Source organism: Lynx canadensis, chromosome B1, assembly GCF_007474595.2.
Source record: "Lynx canadensis isolate LIC74 chromosome B1, mLynCan4.pri.v2, whole genome shotgun sequence".
Classification (NCBI taxonomy): Eukaryota; Metazoa; Chordata; class Mammalia; order Carnivora; family Felidae; genus Lynx; species Lynx canadensis.
In genome coordinates this window covers 143,345,606-143,363,982 of record NC_044306.2, presented here as the reverse complement: position 1 = coordinate 143,363,982, position 18,377 = coordinate 143,345,606, and the positions used below count along the sequence as shown (strand labels likewise).

The 18,377-nt window shown below is 40.2% G+C and overlaps 1 protein-coding gene and 1 long non-coding RNA gene across 5 annotated transcripts in view; one reads left to right on the top strand and one right to left on the bottom strand.

Moving 5' to 3' along the window:
* CCNG2 (cyclin G2) overlaps positions 1-18,377 on the top strand; it is a 63,741-nt gene that overhangs the window by 36,878 nt on the left and 8,486 nt on the right. For 3 of the 4 annotated variants that reach the window (XM_030313636.1, XM_030313637.1, XM_030313638.1), the window contains exon 1: positions 17,989-18,290. The exons of the other annotated variant lie outside the window; for it this stretch is intronic. The gene's annotated coding sequence lies outside the window, so the exon portion shown is untranslated. Of the gene's footprint in view, positions 1-17,988; positions 18,291-18,377 lie in introns of those variants that run through there. 4 annotated transcript variants of the gene reach the window in all.
* Positions 6,117-17,450, bottom strand: LOC115512527. Its single transcript, XR_003968417.1, has 3 exons — positions 17,315-17,450; positions 17,126-17,227; positions 6,117-6,927 (listed from the first exon to the last, which is right to left on the bottom strand). It is a non-coding gene; the product is annotated as an uncharacterized LOC115512527 (long non-coding RNA).

Below are 18,377 nucleotides of genomic sequence, written 5' to 3'. Positions count from 1 at the left end.
ACTCAGTATTGATCCCTTATGTTGGCCAATTATGGACTCATCAGTAACAGTGGCTAGGCCAGTCCATGTTGTTAAGTCCACAAATAGCTTCCATTCTTGCCACCGTGACCATGTTATATATGGGCCCAGTGAGCAAGCCCTGCAACGGCTGGTGAAAGAAACTGATTTACAGACTATGTCATTTTTTCTACCGTGATTCCTGAAAGCTTCCTCTGTGATGTATGCTGTTTGGAGGGTATTCACAAACAACTTCATACTCTGTGCTTATTATGAGACATCCATTCATACATCTTTGCCACAGATCCCTTCTCACCATTATTCCAGTCCTTTTTTGTTGTTGTTTTTTAACTAAGCCCCTGAACATCCAGTCAAACTGTTACCAACTGCCCATGAACCAGGGTAAGTCCATTCTTCTGGCCATCTCTTAGTTCAGAAAACATGGACAACCAAATATATTACTCGAAGTTCTGTCTTTGGGGCATATAGTTCTGAGTAGAACTATAACGCTGCAACTGTCTATTCCAGTTTGTCCCAGGATATTGTTTTACTATCTGTAAATCAGGACTGATCTTCTTCCTCCTCATTCAACTGGTAATAAGAGACTCCCCTATGGGGCTATAGATATGGATTGAAGAAGAGCCAGGAGTTGATATTGAAGGAGTAAGCCACCTGCTCGGGCAACTTAATTGTGCCCTTCTGGATCTGCTTGGGCTCAATCTCTTGTATACTATTTCCATTTGATGATAGTCGCTTCTTTGTATACCCAATCTTACGGCCAGGAAGGTCACCTAGTTCATAATGGGAAATTCAGAATATATGTAAGGCATTCAGTACCGGTATCACAGCAGAAGTGGTTTCTGAAAAGAATTTTTATCGGTGGATGAGGCACGCATTTTCTTCAAAACCCTGAGTTCTACACTTGATTCTGCAACTGTTGCTTGCCAGAAACTTCACTCAACCTCCCATTTGTCACAGACAGTCCAAGTATCATTGAGTCTTCTGGGTCACCAAGAATAGCAGCTTGCCCTTCATCCCATACTTATTTTGGTCCCCCTCAATGCTGGCAGCTTTGCAGATTACTTGTAAGTGGGACCTAAGTAGCCCACTCAAATATGGCATATATTACCTCTAAAATCCAAAAAGGCACCAAGAGGTGCCTCTTCTTTAGAGGTAGACCGTTACAAGGTGCAGCAATGATCTTTCAGTTTGAAGGGCATCTTGAGATGTTCTATACTGTTTGATTCCCAGGAACTTCACGTTATGTAATGAGCCTCCGAACCTTCATGGGGTTTATCTCCTATTCTCTGACTCACATGTGTTTTCTAAGTCACAGAAAATACCTGCTACTTCCTCTTGAGGTCCTGATCAGGCCCAACCAATATAATGCCCTCAATGCAGTAGCCTGGTGTGATTTTATGTGGACTGTGACATCAGCATAATCTCTGCCAATACATTGTGGCAGGAGAGCAGGAAAGCTGACATAGTACTGAGGCTACATCTGATAAACACAAATGGCTTCTTGGTGGCTGGTGCACGCTGATATGGGAAAAGATTTATTTTCAAATCAATAGTCGCACACCAGGTGCCAGAGACGCTTGATTTGTTCCAGGAAAGAGGCTACATTTAATAGTAGCTGCAGTTGAAGGCACCTGATGGAGTTTGCCATACTGCACAGTCATGTGCAAGGATCCATCCAACTTCCCTATAGGTCAAACAGGCAAAGTAAATGGGAATACTATAGGTCTCGTACCCCTGCTTTTTGTCAAATCTTTGATGGGAATGCTAATCTCTGAAGTTCCATCAGGGTTGAGGCATTGTTTTTAGGCTACAGTCCTAGTAAGGATGAGAATTTCCGGGGTCTTCTACTTGACCCATGTTTACAATAATGGTCCTCACTATGCAGAGATTCAGTGAGACCATTGTAGAACAAATGAAAGAATTATCCCATCTCTGAGCTATTCCACCTGTGTTGGGAGACAGAATGGGTTATATATCCACCCACTCAGTCATTGGTTCAGGGCTGTTCTCACATACAGCCTGGACAGACTCTGGAGGCCAGAGGAAAATGAACAGGTTACCTGCAGCTTCTGCTACACAGGTATTTGAATGGGACAGGTTCTGAGTTCTGTGTTTGCACATGTTGAGAAGTGAATGATATCCAGTAGGCTGTTGGATTAGTGAGGTCTGAAACTCAGTAAAGAAGGCTTTAGTTTCTCCTCTGTACTTCCACGGCCCTGTGCTCACCTATATTATAGCATTTACAATGTTTTATTTGAATGACCTGTGTGCTTGCCTTTTGACCAGTGAAGGGCTACGTTTTCTTCTTCCTTTTTCTTTTTTTTTTCCAGTGTCCATCATGGGACCTGGTACACAGTAGTTGTTCATTAAGTGCTCACTGAGCCATAGTGAATGTTTTTTCTCCTCATCAATGTTTTTGTGCTGTTTTAGAAAACTCTTCCAGAAGTGGCAGAGTAACAACTAATATATAACCCAGTAAATCTCTTTGGGTAGTAGGGAAAAACTTCTTCCAAAAGAATATTGAAGAGGCCAAAGTCTATAATTAATCTATAGTTTGGAAGCGAATACATTTGCTATATTAGGATATGATGTGATGTAAGTGCATTTAACTGTCTTACACCCCAAGGTAAGGCCAAGTCAGTTATTGACACCATATACAATCCCTAAAACTTAAAAACTGGCTGATAATATTCATATAGAATTTATTATTCCCTGAGAACAAAAAAAAAATGAGTACCATCAGCAGTGGGGTAAATATATGAATCACACCATTTATTTTTCAAATAGGAAATAGATTATTAACACAACCTATACACGAAAGGAAATATATTGTTTGATCTGAAGCAGAATGCGTGCGTCTATTTTAGAGTCATTGAAACCCAGTGATCAAGTTCCTTCAGTTGCATTAACAAATAACAAGGTGTTTGATTCCAGTACTTGTGCAACTGGTTGGGATAAGATCAGAAGTCACCATGATTCAGTGACTGTGGGACACACGCTGTTATATATTATGGAGAAATAAAACATAATTTACTTGGTTTACATTACTGTTGTTCTGTATGCCACATACTACAATATACCAAAAATTTCATACTTTTTAAATGTATGTCACTTTATTTTTTTTTTAATGGAATAACATAAAGGGTTAGCATCATTTGGAGCCAGAATTGTCCCATACAGCTGTCTGCTTTCCCTGGCACGTGGTGACCTGAATTTGGGTCATAAACTTCTTGGAGATGTCTGACCTCAAAGGCTGTAGGGGAAAGTGAATTAAGCCTGTGAGAAGTAGCACGTAGCTTTTCTCCATAGATACCCATTTTGTCCACCTCTCAAAAACCATGGAAAAAAGACAACTGGGAAGAGACAGCTCAAGTCATTTGGTTGTAGAAATGGGCAATAAGGAAGGACAGAGTACAGAATTGTATCTTGAATAAGAAAGAAATAGACCATGATTGAATTGTCCTTGTATGAAGTAAACAAGCAATATTAATTTTTATCTAAACATTTTATGAGTGTAATAGTCATCAAATTATAGTGATGTTGATCCTTGGGTTTTGCAACAATATTCTTGGCATATGAAATTTGTTTACATAGTTTATGTCCAGGTTGATTCAGCCAGTTAACTAATAAGAACAAGGGTCAGTTCTCATAATGGCAGGTTAGCTCTATAGAGAGAAAACATCTGTTTCTTTGCTTTGGCTTGGGTGCTGTCCAAATCAGATCTCTCTAACGTGCAGGTCATCGACCATATGGACAGTTCAGTATTATCTATTATGATTATTGGAAGAATGACTCAAGCAATTATTCTCCTGATATGGTAATAAGTTACAATAAGAACTAACAGTTACCTTGCTAAGTCTTCACCATCCGCTCTGTGCTTAAGCTCGCCATATGTATTATTTCATTAATCCTCATAAAACTGATATTTTCAGATAAGAAAAAAGGCTTTAAAAAGTTAAGTCACTTGCCATATAAGTCATAGAGATATTAAACAATAAAACTGGAGTTTGAACCCCCCAAAACAATAATAATGATAACAATAACAACAACAACAATTTACATTCGTTTAGCATTTTATGTTTTACTAATGGCATTTATATACGTTCTTTCACCTAATCTTCCCAGACAGTTTCTAAGATAGTCAGGAGTTATTTTCTGTTTTACAAATGTGGGAATGGAGACTCTGAGAGATCACTCAGCTAGTAGGTGTCAGGGACAATATTCAGAGCTAAGTGTGATGGTTAGAGGTTTCAGGATCTTTCAACTATTAGGCAGCTGAGGTCAGGCATATGCATACTTATTGTGAAATTAAAGTCTATGCAGTACAAAGTATAATGTAGATTTCATAATTACCCAGATTACTCAGGCCCCATCAGGCCCAGCCACTCCATTTTTATTTAATGAAAAATTAAAAACATGAATGAAGTGTTATCAGTGAAAATTAGAATATATACTACTTTAAATATGAGATCCAATACAATTCATCAGGTGTGATACTAGAAAGCTTATATTCTCTGCTGCTGACTTCATTATCTTTCCTGACTGGTAAAACACAACTTCTCTGCAGTTGAAGTATCTGAAAAGTATTGATTTTCTAATAATTCTCAAAATTATTAGATAACAAAGGCAATTGTCTTACTCCTTGTAATGTATTATCACTTAGTAGTCATTTAAACTTTAGATAAGAATCATGTATTTAACTAGTAGAAATGGCTTTATTTTTTTACAACTATCATTAAAATTTTTATATTCTGATTTGAAATATGTCAAAATTGCTATGAATCCACTGTCTTTAGCTTTAAAATTACCAAGTTTTAAGTTGAAATTGATTGTATTGACAGATGAATAAAAGATATATTTTTAAATAAACTTGGTTTTAAATTGGCAGCAATGGCAGGAGGATGAAAATCTGATATAGAGAACAGTAAATTTAGAGTTTCAAGTAATTCACAAAACTATTTCTTCTTGGATAGAGTCATATTTTTAATTAAGATCACTTTAAACTGTGTATTTTTAAAGTTTTTAATTAAAAAAATGTTTATTTTGATAGAGAGAGCTTGCAAGTGGGGAAGGGACAGAGGGAGAAGGAGAAGAATTGGAAGCAGTCTCTGCACTGGCAGCTCTGAACCCGACATAGTGCTCCATCCCAGGAACTGGGATGTCGACCTGAGCTGAAACCAAAAGTCGGAACCTTAACCGACTGAGCCTCCCAGGAGCTCTGTATCTATTTTATTTAATTGTTTGATGAGAGAGAGAGAGAGAGAGAGAGAGAGAGAGAGAGACACCACATGAGCGGGGAGGGGCAGGAGAAGGGAGGGAATCCCAAGCAGGTTCTGCACTATTGATATGGAGCCTGATGCAGAGCTTGAACTCATAACCGTGAGATCATGACCTGAGCCAAAGTCAGACACTAACTGACTGAGCCACCCGGGTGCCCCTAAAACTGTTTTGGGTTTTTTTTTTTAATGTTTATTTATTTTTGAGAGAGAGAGACAGAGCATGAGTGGGGGAGGGACAGGGAGAGAGGGAGACACAGAATCTGAAGCAGGCTCCAGGCTCCGAGCTGTCAGCACGAGAGCCCGACACGGGGCTCGAACTCACAAACTGTGAGATCATGACCTGAGCTGAAGTCGGTCGCTCAACTGAGTGAGCCACCCAGGCACCCCCAATTTTTTTTTAATGTTTATTTATTTTTGAGAGAGAGAGACAGAGCACGAGTGGGGGAGGGACAGGGAGAGAGGGAGACACAGAATCTGAAGCAGGCTGCAGGCTCTGAGCTATCAGCACAGAGCCTCATGCGGGGCTGGAACTCACAACTGTGGAATCACGACCTGAGCCAAAGTCAGACGCTCAACCTACTGAGCCACCCAGGTGCCTCTAAACTATGTATTTTTAATTTGATTTCTACACAATTTGAGAACCTCTAATCAGTGGCTTCAAATGAGGAGCATGTGAAATGGACTACTATGTTCAAATTACAATGTTTTAAAACCCATTTATTCACAGATTCAAATATCTAAGGAGGAACATACACACACACACACACATACACGTGTGTGCCATATACACCATGCATGTACGTGTGTGGGTGTGTACGGTAGAAAAATTTCAGGTTCTCTTTTTTTAACTGAAGAAATAGTGTTTCTTTGCCCCCATGCTTTTTGTTAATAATCAAGCATTACACATTGGTTTGAGTGTAGTATGTGTCTGCATATATGTTTAGTATGTATGTATTTGTTATTTAAAAATAAAAGCAGAGCGTTCTCTTATCTATGGAAATAGAACTTGTATGTTTAAGTATAGTGGTCTTGAATTTTCTAGAATATAGTCTCCAAAATCTAGCAACCAGAGAATTTTTACTGAGCATCTGCTCTGTGGTTAGCTTTATATAAAGAAGAAGATACAGACTTGTAATCATTCTGAATTTTATTTTTACGTATCAAAAACAGGTAAACCTGTTGGTGAGGATGTGTCACCACAGGAACTCTCATAGAGAGTTGACGGGAGTGGAAGTTAGTTCAACTTCTCAGGAAATCCATTGATGCTACTCAATCCAGTTGAAAATGCTCATGCCCTGAGGCTTAAAAATTCCACTTATAGGTATCTAACATAGAAAAAACTCTTGGATGTATGTACAAAGAGATGTGGTGGGGCGGGGGGGGGGGGGGGGCGCATGAATTGCAGCAGTTTTTATAATCGTGATAAACTGGAAAGATATCCAAAATCCATCATCCACAGTAAAATGGATAGAATGTGGTATTTTCATACAATGTAATATTATCCAGCAATTAAAACTGCTATGACTGTAGGCAAACATGTAGGAAGCTCAAAAACATAAAGTTGATCCAGGAGGGCAGCAAAGCTAACAGCATCCAGTGTTCTGAGGCTGGGCTCCCATTCAGGTTTTCTCTTAAAAGGAAAACAAACCAACAACCATAATGTCGAAAGAAGTCACAGACTAATGCATTCAATATGATTCTACTTACATAAAATTCAGACACAAACAATATTTGTTCAGGGATACACATAAACCAATCTATTTTTAAAGGAAGAGAATGATTAACTGAAAATTTAGTACTAGAACTACTTTTAGAGAGAGTGCGGGATGTGACCCCAGGAAGGCATCCAGAGGCTTCAAGGGTACAGATTATATTCTATATATATTAACTTGAGTGGTGGATATATCACTTGTTTTATCATCGGTCTTTAAATGGTGTGTAAACTATACATACTCTCTTGTATGTATATTTCAGCAGTATGACTTTTTAAAAAATTTTTTACATTTATTTATTATTGAGAGACAGAGCACGAGCAGGGGAGGGGCAGAGAGAGAGGGAGACACAGAATCAGAAACAGGCTCCAGGCTCTGGGCTGTCACCACAAAGCCCAATGCGGGGCTTGAACTCACGAACTGCGAGATCATGACCTGAGCCAGAGTCGGACGTTCAACCAACTGAGCCACCCAGGGGGCCCTCAGCAGTATGATTTTTTAAAAACATCAGAAAAGAGGGGCATCTGGGTGGCTCAGTCAGTTAAGCGTCCTACTTTGGCTCCGGTCATGATCTCACAGTTCGTGAGTTCAAGCTCCACGTTGGGCTCTCTGTGCTGACAGCTCAGAGCCTGGAGCCTGCTTCTCATTCTGTGTCTGCCTCTCCCCTGCTCGTGCTGTCTCTCTCTCTCAAAAATAAACATTAAAAAAAATTTTTTTAGAACATTAGAAGAGACCAGCAGATTTACATCACCACAATACATTAGTTGTGTAGGATAGTTTGGTTATAGGTGATTCCTTTTTCCATGTTTTCTCTAATGTGTTTTTATTATCTTCATAATTAAAATACATTAAAGGAATCCATTATAGGGAAATGGCAATATTCTGACTTAGCCTAAATAAGTCATAAAATGTAATTTGAAGTAGTTTTAGTTAAGATAATGAATATCACAAATACCTGACAAACGCCAGTGTTAAAAGAACATTCTGAAGGTAGAAGTTCTACCAACATGAACACCAGAGAAACTCAGATGCTCCTAATCTGTTCTTAGGACAGAAGCAGCTCAGTTTTTTGTTTTTTTTTTTTTAATGTTTATTTATTTTCAACAGAGAGAGAGAGAGAGAGAGACAGAGCATGTGTGGGGGAGGGGCAGAGAGAGAGGCAGACACAGAGTCCAAAGCAGGCTCCAGGCTCTGACTGTCAGCACAGAGCCCGACGTGGGGCTCGAACTCACAGACCTCGATGATCATGACCTGAGCCAAAGTCAGACGCTCAACTGACTGAGCCACCCAGGTGCCCCAGAAACAGCTCAGTTTTAAAAATAAATACAACATTCTGAGTTGAATGGAGAAGACAGAGCCGTAGAGTAAAAGCAACTTTTTCTAGAAGCAAGCAATAATCCTGTCCTATATACGGATTTACCTAATCTCCCTTCCCCCTCTTGATACAACTTGTTCCCAGGTCTTGTTTGCTATACTTTGGGCACAGTCCTAGATCACAGAGTAATATTGTTATTTGTAGACTTGATTCTCCCCTACTAGGCTGGGAGCTCCTTGTGGGCAGTGTTTAACCGTAGCCACTTTGTATCTCTTATTTCTACCACTGTGCCTCCTATAGAGCAGCTGCCCTGTTAATGTTTATTAAACTGAACAAAGAAGCAGCAACAATTTTAAAATGCAGTGTGGGCTGCATTTATAAAACACATGGCTACAAAAACCTGAATATTCTAGAGGCTAATCTTCATGCAGAATGAGTCAATAAGTTTCTATTGTGTTTAAATAGAAGATCAGATTTTATGTCCATCATAAAAACTTACAAACATTGCACAACACAATAAGCACAGTAAATTGGTAACCTCTGGGTTCATGCCAAGAGAAGTATCTTCCACATAGTATTTGTGCTACCCCTCCTCAGGTCCACCTTCCTTCTGTCCAGCACAGGCAGTAAGGCTCAAAACTGCTATTTTTAGCAGTGAATGATTAGAGAGCTTGACTTCCTCATGAAGGTTCTGAGGAGAGTACAACTAACCATGGTAGGGCAATCAGAGTATTTGCTGATTACAATCTTCTGTTATAAAGAGAAAAAATATTTACATATCCTAAGATGGAAAACAGCCCAGATATCTGCAAAATAGCCCCTTATTAAGACCAGTAGGAACACAGCAGCAATTTCCCTCTAGTGCTCGGATATTTGCCAACTACTGATATGACATTCTCACATGATGTTTTAAGTCTTTAGACATCTCCCTGCAATGTCTAAAGAAAGGCAGAGGAGAAAGTGCCTCTTTTTTCTTCCCTTATTGGCTTTCCTGTGATTGGAGTGGTGAAATTGTGCTCAAACAATTGGCCTCTTTGTTAGAAACACATTAATTCAAAATTCCAGGGAAGAGTTAATCCAGGTAGGTCTGGTCTCTATCTGGACAATTTCATTTTTCTTTTCTTAAGTTTATTTATTTATTTTGAGAGAGAGAGAGAGAGAGAGAGAGAGAGAGAGAGAGAGAGAGAGGAGGGGCAGAGAGAAAGGAAGAGAGAGAATCCCAAGCAGGCTCCACTCTGTCAGTGCAGAGCCCTACAGAGGGTTCAAACCCATGAACCATGAGATCATGACCTGAGCCGAAACCAAGAGTTGGATGCTTAACCAACTGAGTCACCCAGGCACCCCTGGACAACTTCTTTTCAGATTACTTTGGCAGAGAAAAATCCGATTTCTTGCTATTTAAGAAAAAAATAACAACAACAAAAGAAAAACACATTGCACAAGTATGCAGGTGGCTAATTATTAATTTTCTTAGTAAAACATCCAAATCTAAATTGCCTTGATTTAGGCTAACCTAAACTACTGATGCAACCATTTTACATGAATTTAAAAAGAAATGCACTAAATGGAGCAAGCTTATGTCCAAATTTGGAGTTTTATGCTCCTTCTTCCTGATACCAGAATCACTATGTAAAATAGTGGTTAAGAATGTGAGGTCATAGAGGCGCTTGGGTGGCTCTGTCAGTTAAGCGGCTGACTTTGGCTCAGGTTATGATCTCACGGTTCATGAGTTCAAGCCTCTCATGGGGCTCTCTGCACTGGTGGTGCAGAGCCTGCTGGATTCTCTCTCCATTTCTCTTTCTCTGCCCCCTCGCCTCTGGCTCTCTCTCTCTCTCAAAATAAATAAACTTTAAAAAAATTCTTAAAAAAAAAAAAAGAAGTGTGGGTCATGGAGCCTGCTAGTGCATACTGAATCCACCTGAATCCACCAGTACCTGGTGTGGGATCAAGTTACTTAAACTCTCCGGACCTCTTTTTCTGCCTCTATGTGTGTTACAGCCATTAAAATTATGTCAATACATATAAATCACTTAGTATAATGGTTGACAGTTAATTATTGATTACTAAGTGTGGATTTATTGTGAAGCTGATGTGGATTTATTGTGTCGCTTTAGAGGACCTCACTTGCACAGGCTCTTCCTGAGGTCTCGGGGCAGGGGGGTGGGGGTCTAGCAGAGCCCCCCCCCCCCCTTTTTTTTGTTTAGTTTTGCAAAAGGAAGACATTTTAACTGTAGTCAGTTAAGGCTGCTGTCTCTCTCCATGTCAAATTCCACTGCACCATTTTCTCCTGTGTTTGGAGGTATTTGAGTGTCCACCAGTATTTTGGGATCTGGCTAAGGGGAAGTTGATCTGGGGACATACCACTTTAACTATTTTTAACTTAGAAACATGCAAATATTATACTTTAGGATTGATGTCTTATTTAAGAAAAACTTTATCCAGTTTTTTTCATGTATTATGATATTCCTAATGAGTCATAAAACTGAAAGAAATATCTTAAGGTAGCAACAATTTTTTTATTTTAATTTTTAAGCCATGCTTGAGGAAAGACTAAATTTTACAAAATTCTATAGGAAATTATATTACAATATTATCTTATGAAGAGGTAATCGGAGAGTTTGAAGCCATTAACTTTGGCAAAGAGTTTTATAACCATGCATTGAGCAGTTTATTAATAAAAAATTTATTGCTGATTTGATATAAAATATTGATGTTGACACAGATAACATAAAACTCAAAATATGTTTCTGCAATAAGGAAACAGACAAGCTAATTAATGAGTATGGCTAGTTTTCAATGATGCCCTGAAGTTTTACAGCTCATACTGTGAATGAGAAAGGTCACAAAGATCTTCAAAAGGGGAAAAGGAAGGTAGAAGAGTCAGAGTTGAGAAGGATTTGAAGATTCTAGGATACTGGCTTTGAAGATAAAGGGGCTACAAGCCAAGGCATGTGATGGTCTTAAGAAGCTGGAAAAGGCAAAGAAATGTTTCTTCCATAGAAGCCTCCAGAAGGAACACAGCTCTGCCAACACCTTGATTTGAGCCTAGTGAGACTCATTTCAAATTTTTGACCCCCAGAACTACAAAATAATACATTTGTGTAGTTTTGAGTCACTAAATTTATGGTGATTTGTTATAGTAGCAGTATGAAACTAGTATAGAAACAATGTGATTGCCAGGGGCAGTTTGTAAAAGGAGCCGCATCGTTCACCTGGGTTTCTTTAAGCCTTGTCACCATGCTGTGAGGAAGTAAAAAGACCACAGAGAAAGGCCACACATGTCGGCATTCTGGCCACCAGCCTCAGCCCAGCCCACAGTCAGCCCCCACTCCGGACATGTGAGGGAGCAAGCCACAAGATGGCTCTAGCCCCAACCACCATCTCAACGCAACTTCATGAAGGACCCTGAGAAAGGACTGACTGCATCACTGAGCTCAGTCCAACTGAGAACTGTGAGTGACAATAATAAGATTATCGTTATTTTAAGCCATTAAGTTTTAGGGCGATTCACTGCACAGCAATAAGTAACTGGGCCAGTTAGCATATATCAGCTTTTAAAAATTTACAATTTTTCTTGATTTGCTTCATCTTAAATAAACATTCACGCTCGTATCTAATTTTGTATTGTTAATCCTACTCTTTTTTCCTAGAGAGAACTCCTCTAAATTGGAAAGCTTCAACCCCTCCTTAAAAATTTAGTTCTGTTCAGATGAACATAAGGGAAGGGAAGCAAAAATATAAAAACAGGGAGAGGGACAAAACATAAGAGACTCTTAAATATGGAAAACAAACAGAGGGCTACTAGAGGGGTTGTAGGAGAGGGTATGGGCTAAATGGGTAAGGGGCATTTAGGAATCTACTCCTGAAATCATTGTTGCACCATATGCTACGTAATTTGGATGTAAATTAAAAAAAAAAAAAAGTTCTGTTCTTGAATGTAGACAGAATTTCTTATTCAGAGTGTGGTTAAAAAACATAATATATGTAATTAAGCAGACCTGAGGATCTTTGAAATTATGCAACCTTTCTTCTTAGAAATTAAAAAAAAAAATCCTTCATTTTGAAGACACCTTAAAATAACAAAAGCAAAATTTAAGCTTATATTACTTATTCATATCACCTTAAATGTCAATTGCCTTTTCATCTGAGATTAAAATAAGTGATAATTACTTTCACAGAAAATGAAAACTTCCTTTAGCATTAAGATGATGTATTCAACAGATGTCTCCTAAATGATTCTTTACTGACAGTATCAACTTCCCAGAGCGCTGTGATGGCAAGAAAAGACAGGAAATATCTGACTTAGGTTATGGTTCTTGGAACAAGTCATAAAAGAAGAATGTGTTATGTAAATAATAATGTACAATGTCCCAGAATGCAGCCTGGACCACTTAAAATATATTTGCTTTGGGACAGATATACCATTTTGAGATAATCATCTCTGATTTCAAGAATTGCCAAATTATCGGTTGCATGCTCCTTTACCCATCTCTCCATGCCATGTCAAAGCTACTCCATTTATTTCAGTTAACTTTAGCGTAACAGAAAGAGTTCTGGACACTAAGTAATGAGTCAGGACACTGAGGTTAAATGTGCATTGAGTTCGAGGGTTTTTCAGAGATAGTTCTTATAAGGCTGACTCACTTGCAGGATAGTAGGACTGGGAGGGCCCAACCTGGCTGGCTGGCAAAAGGTCTCTTCAGAAGGTCTCTACCGTGTGGTAGGTCCCACAATTCCAAGGCTGAGCACATCACTTTTGGGGGATTAACTGTATTATGAATATCACTAACCCTCTCATGGATAAACACTCCCTCTGAAAGATACAACATGCTCCAACATTGACAACAACAAAAACAACAAGTTCTATATATAGTAAATAAATGGTAAATGTTGAATTCGCTAATTTCAGATTTGGGGGCTTGTCTATGAGAAAAAGTCACAAGGCAGAATATATGAGATGTTCACTCATTTATTGATTGCTTGAAGAAAGGAATTAATTGTCTGCATATAAAATCATGTCTTTCCTTCAAGTTCAGATTTAAAAAAATGAGCACTTGGTTGAAAACCTGAATTACTTCAAGATGGCACCCCAGGTTAGTTTATGCTTTCCCTGTTCCTTTCCCTCCAGAAAGCATTCCTGTCCCCTTTGCCAGGTTCTGCTAGCAAGGTTAATCTAAACAGGAGGTTTGGGTCTACAAAACACCTAAATGACAGAAACTAGCCAAGGCTCAGAGCCAGAAATAGTGCATGAGTGGAAGAGGGAGTGTGGCATTATGTCAGCTTTACCAGTCCCCATCCTGAGGTTGTTTCCTTTCAGGGCTGCTTGCTATTAGATTCCTTTGACAAAGCTAGGGATGGTCCCTTCTTTTCCCTCAAGAAGTCACAGCATTGTGAAAGTCCTGACAGCATACATAGGTGGATATAGTAAAAGTGCTTTTACAAACGTTTCTTTACATATGAAGAGGAAACAACTACCCCTGGTGATTATTCCTCCCTATTTTTCTTTCCAGATTACAAAGTTGAGGCTCAGTACAATTCACATTATTCAAGGTATTTAAGGTACTATTTCTACTAAGTAAGGGGGTGCCTGGATGGCTCAGTCAGTTAAGCGTTTGACTTCGGCTCAGGTCACCAGCTCACAGTTCGTGGGTTCAAGCCCCGCATCAGGCTCTGTGCTGACAGCTCAGAACCTGAGGCCTGCTTCAGATTCTGTGTTTCCCTCTCTCTCTGCCCCTCTCCCATTCACACTCTTTCTCTCTCTCTCTTAAAAATAAATAAACGTTAAAAAATTTTTTTAAAAAAGAAAGCTGGGACTCAAAGTCAGGCATTCAGATCCCTCGGCTAGGGCATTTGCCCTACACTTCAGATGTACCAGCATATTCTGGGGATATTCTGGGACTGTGTTTTATTTACCTATTTTTGTATCCCTGAGGCCTAAGTACTATGCCTGGTATCTAGTATATATTCATTAAATGTCTATTAAATAAAAAGTTAGGATTTATTGTTTAAAACTACCATTTGTAAGAAGAAAGATGTTATCAGAAAAGTGGTATGGGGATTCTGATGCCTTACAAAGTTCAGGGAAAGTCCAAGTATAAAGCACTAAGGGAAGCAGTGCAGCAGCTGCGTGGAAATACTCTATTTTATTTCCAAGGTAGAAGCTTAAGTGCTGAGTGGTTTGAAGGACACTCCTCAAGAGTCAAGGATTCGCTGAATGAAGGCTGTGTTTCTGTGGGTGTGCTGTTTATTTCCTGCTCTGTGCCCACTTTCTAGTTTCACAGTCTCAGATGTCACTGAGGACAAGTTCCCCGTCTGACCTTCATGGGGTTATTGGGGACAGATTATTACCCAATCACACTGCACCCCTATCACTGTGCTGTAGAACACCAAGTATCTTGTAATGAAATAAATCCCCTCAAAGTCCTTTCTGGGGACTGCCAGATTCCTTTTTTTTTTTTTTTTTTCCCTGAACTGTCAGCACAGAGCACAACACAGGGCTTGAACTCATGAACCATGAGATCATGACCTGAGCCCAAGTCAGACACTTAATAGATTGAGCCACCCAGGCATCCCAGGAACTGCCACATTTCTGATTCCCTGTTTTGTATGCGTGCCTAATGCAGGAAAGTCGCCCCCAAGAAAGCTTAGGAAACACTGAAAGGTAGCTGAAAGGTACCTAGAGGAAAATGTCTTTTAAATAAATAAGACCCACAGCTGAAGGAAAGTAAACTTAAGTGATAAGAGCAGACAAATGGAGCCTGGAGAAAGTCTGTCATTAAAAAAGTTTAAAAATTTGGGACACCTGGGTGGCTCAGTCTGTTAAGTGTCTGACTCGTGATTTCACCTCAGGTCCTGATCTCATGGTTGATGGGGTTGAGCCCCACATTGGGTTCTGTGCTATAGCAGGGATACTGTTTGGATTCTCTCCCTCTCTCTGCCCCATCCCTTCCTTCTTTCTCTCTCTCTCTCTCTCTCTCTCTCTCTCTCTCTCAAAAATAACTTATTTAAAAATTTTAAAGATTAAAAAATAAAGGCTTTGGGCACCTGGATGGCTCAGTTGGTAGAGCGTCTCACTCCTGGTTTCTGCCCAGGTCCTGATCCCAGGGTGATGGGATCAAGCCCTGCATCAGGCTCTGCACCAAGCATGGAGCCTGCTTAAGATTCTCTCTCTCCCTCTGTCCCTTTCCCCCACCCCTATCATGCACATGCTCACTCTTGCTCTCTGAAAAAAAAAAAAAAAAAGATTTAAAAATTAAAATAAAAAAATGAAGGCCATATTAATAACCAAAACAATGAGCATAAGAAAAGAAAACTTGCATTATCAGAATATCATTGTTGTTAAAAGGAGGTGTTTTGAAAAAGAGGATGATGTAACTACTTGTCCACTCTTTTTTGATGATTGCTATTTCCTTTATCTTAAAAAGGTTAAGTGGATTGAGGTGGGTAAAGGGCTCCATACTGGACAAGTTGATCAGTCTTTTCTCCCTTACTGAATAGAGCCTGCTGAGAGCAGGAAATTGAACACAGATTACCAAGCTTTCTTGTCTTACTCTTAGAGAACAGCTCATCATTCAAAAGGCTGCCTGATAAAAGATTAAAAAAAAAACCCAATTATGAAATATCATATAGTATACATTTTGTATAACTTTATAACAGTGATCTAAGTCAAGTACAATTTTTTGATCTCTTTCTTTTGTCTTATACCACCTCTATTTAAAAAATCTTCTACCACATAATTTTACATTTCCTCTTTCACATCACTTATTTTATGTTCCTTTTCTATCTTTGCCCTCCTACTTGAAAAAAGTTTTCATGTTTTGGCCACAAACTCTCCTTTCTCTTGAGGTGTATGTTTTCTGTCCAGCTGCTTTCTGTCTCTGGAGCCTCCTTATATACCGCAATGAGCTGTTATCTACTTAATTCTAATCTTAGCTTTATTTTCCATATTAGTTACATATCCTCACTTATGTTTTTCAGCACAGATTTCCAGCAAAAAGTTTATGTCAAATAAAAACAATAGTTTTAATAGTGTTTACAAGATCACAGGCATTGCACAAAATTATGCAGTCTGTAAATCATTTAAAAGTAGTCTGTTAATGTAATTTTATTTTTTTTTCTAAAATAGGATTTGCTCTTTGAGTTTCCCTTCCACTCAGTTGCTCTTGTGCTGGAGACTCTCGTGTCTAGTCCCCTCTAATATGCATAGGAATCTATTTCTAAACTTCCTTAGCTGCTCTGAAAAGAAGAGAAATCTGCTTCTAAAGCAGTGTTGTATGATTTCTCATATTCTACAAGTAATAAAACAATTCACAGAAAACATGCAGATGAACAGAAAAGAGAATCTGTTCCTCAGGGCTGATTTCTTAGACGAGAACTCAAGAACCTACTATTTACTGATTTGTGTATTTGGCTGACTGTGGCTGGGAATTGACAGAGAAAGTGAAGTATAAATGTTAGAAGGGAGTCTCTTACACCTCTCAAAGACATTCTGTGTGCAGGTTTGTTTCTCTGGCCTAAGGCACCCTTTGTTTTGCCTTTTTGCTCTGCTTCATAAGAGGTGTGGCCTCTTAATAACGTTAATTATAATGGACAATAAGTTATAATTTATGGGTGCCTGAGACCAAGAAGCCTCTGGGAGTCTTCATTAAAACAACAGCACAATGACAACCTCTGGAGGCATGATATATAATGATTAAAAGTTTATGTGCCCTTATCCACATACACAGATTAAGTTGTTTTTTTAAGTCCCCTCTTGTACATGGAAAAATCTGAAGGCACATCAAAGTAAAAAGAATACTTACAACCAACACTCTTGTACCCATCTCCCACCTTCATCACCTCTTAACGTTTTCCCAATTTCGTTTCACTTATCATCTCCATTGTTTTCCTCTTGGTAGGAAAAACTTTAAAGCGAACACGAGATAGCATTTTACTTGTAAATATTTCAGTAAACACCCCCAAAATTTTATAATAACTTGATTGACTATTACCGTAAAGTGGACCTGCAGAACAAATAAATGTTTTCTAGCTGTTACGGCTCTTCTAAGGTAAGAGCGTAGAGTGGCATACCCCCAGGACGAGTGGAGGTGGGGGTGGGAGGGACTAGACCCCCGGGTAAGGTCTATAAATTCCTCCGGAACCATCAGGCATGCGCAATCCAGACCCTAGAGTTGCTAAGGCCCCAAGGAAGATAGAGGCTCCGGATAAGACGAAAGCCAATCAGAGGACTCAAAGGCTAATCAGTTAGCCAATCCGGATTCTAGAGTCATCAGATGCTCAGCATTCTGATCTCTGTACCAGTATCCAATCGGAGAGCTGGCTGCTTTGGGCGGACTTTTCAAAACAGCGAAAACAAAACAAATGGGGACCTTTAAAAGGTGCAATGCGACCAGAAACCGTCTCCTTCCGCCTCTCAAGCCTATCACTCCCTGTCTTTCCCCTCTCCGGATCAATCGCGGAAAGCCGACGCCCAGATTCAACCCTCCGCCCAGGGACCGAGAGGGAGGGATGGCTCGGCAAAGCAAAACCGAGCTGAAGAGGGCACAAATCCGGCTGGGGACAGCAGTATGGGGTGGGACTCTTTTTCAAAGTCTTTTGCGGTAGCCGCGGATCCCTCCGCGGGGAGTCACGTGCCCCGCCCCCTTGGGGGCGTCGAAAACTCAAAACAAAAACAAGGGGTTTGGTTCGGCCTCCGCTGTGGAGGCGGCGGTGCCCGCAAAGGGCCAGGGTTAGAAGGGCCGGCACTGCGCCCCAGCCGGAGGGTGGGCGCACGGGGAGCGGGATGAAGCTCCGGCTGTGAGGCCGAGGCGGAGGTGGCAGTGGGGGGGGAAGGGTCCGATGCCGGTCCGGGGGCACCGCTGAGGCGGCGGGTCCCCGACCTCCGGAGACAGGTTCGGACGCCCCCGCCGTGCCCAGTCCTCACCGGACCGTGACGCCGCGGGCCGGTGGAGGCTCCTCTCCGGCACGGTGAGTGGGCTCGCCCGGGCTCGCGGGGTTTTCTTTGTTTGTGGTTGGGACGTGGTAGGGGGATGTGGGAGTACCCAATCGGCCCCG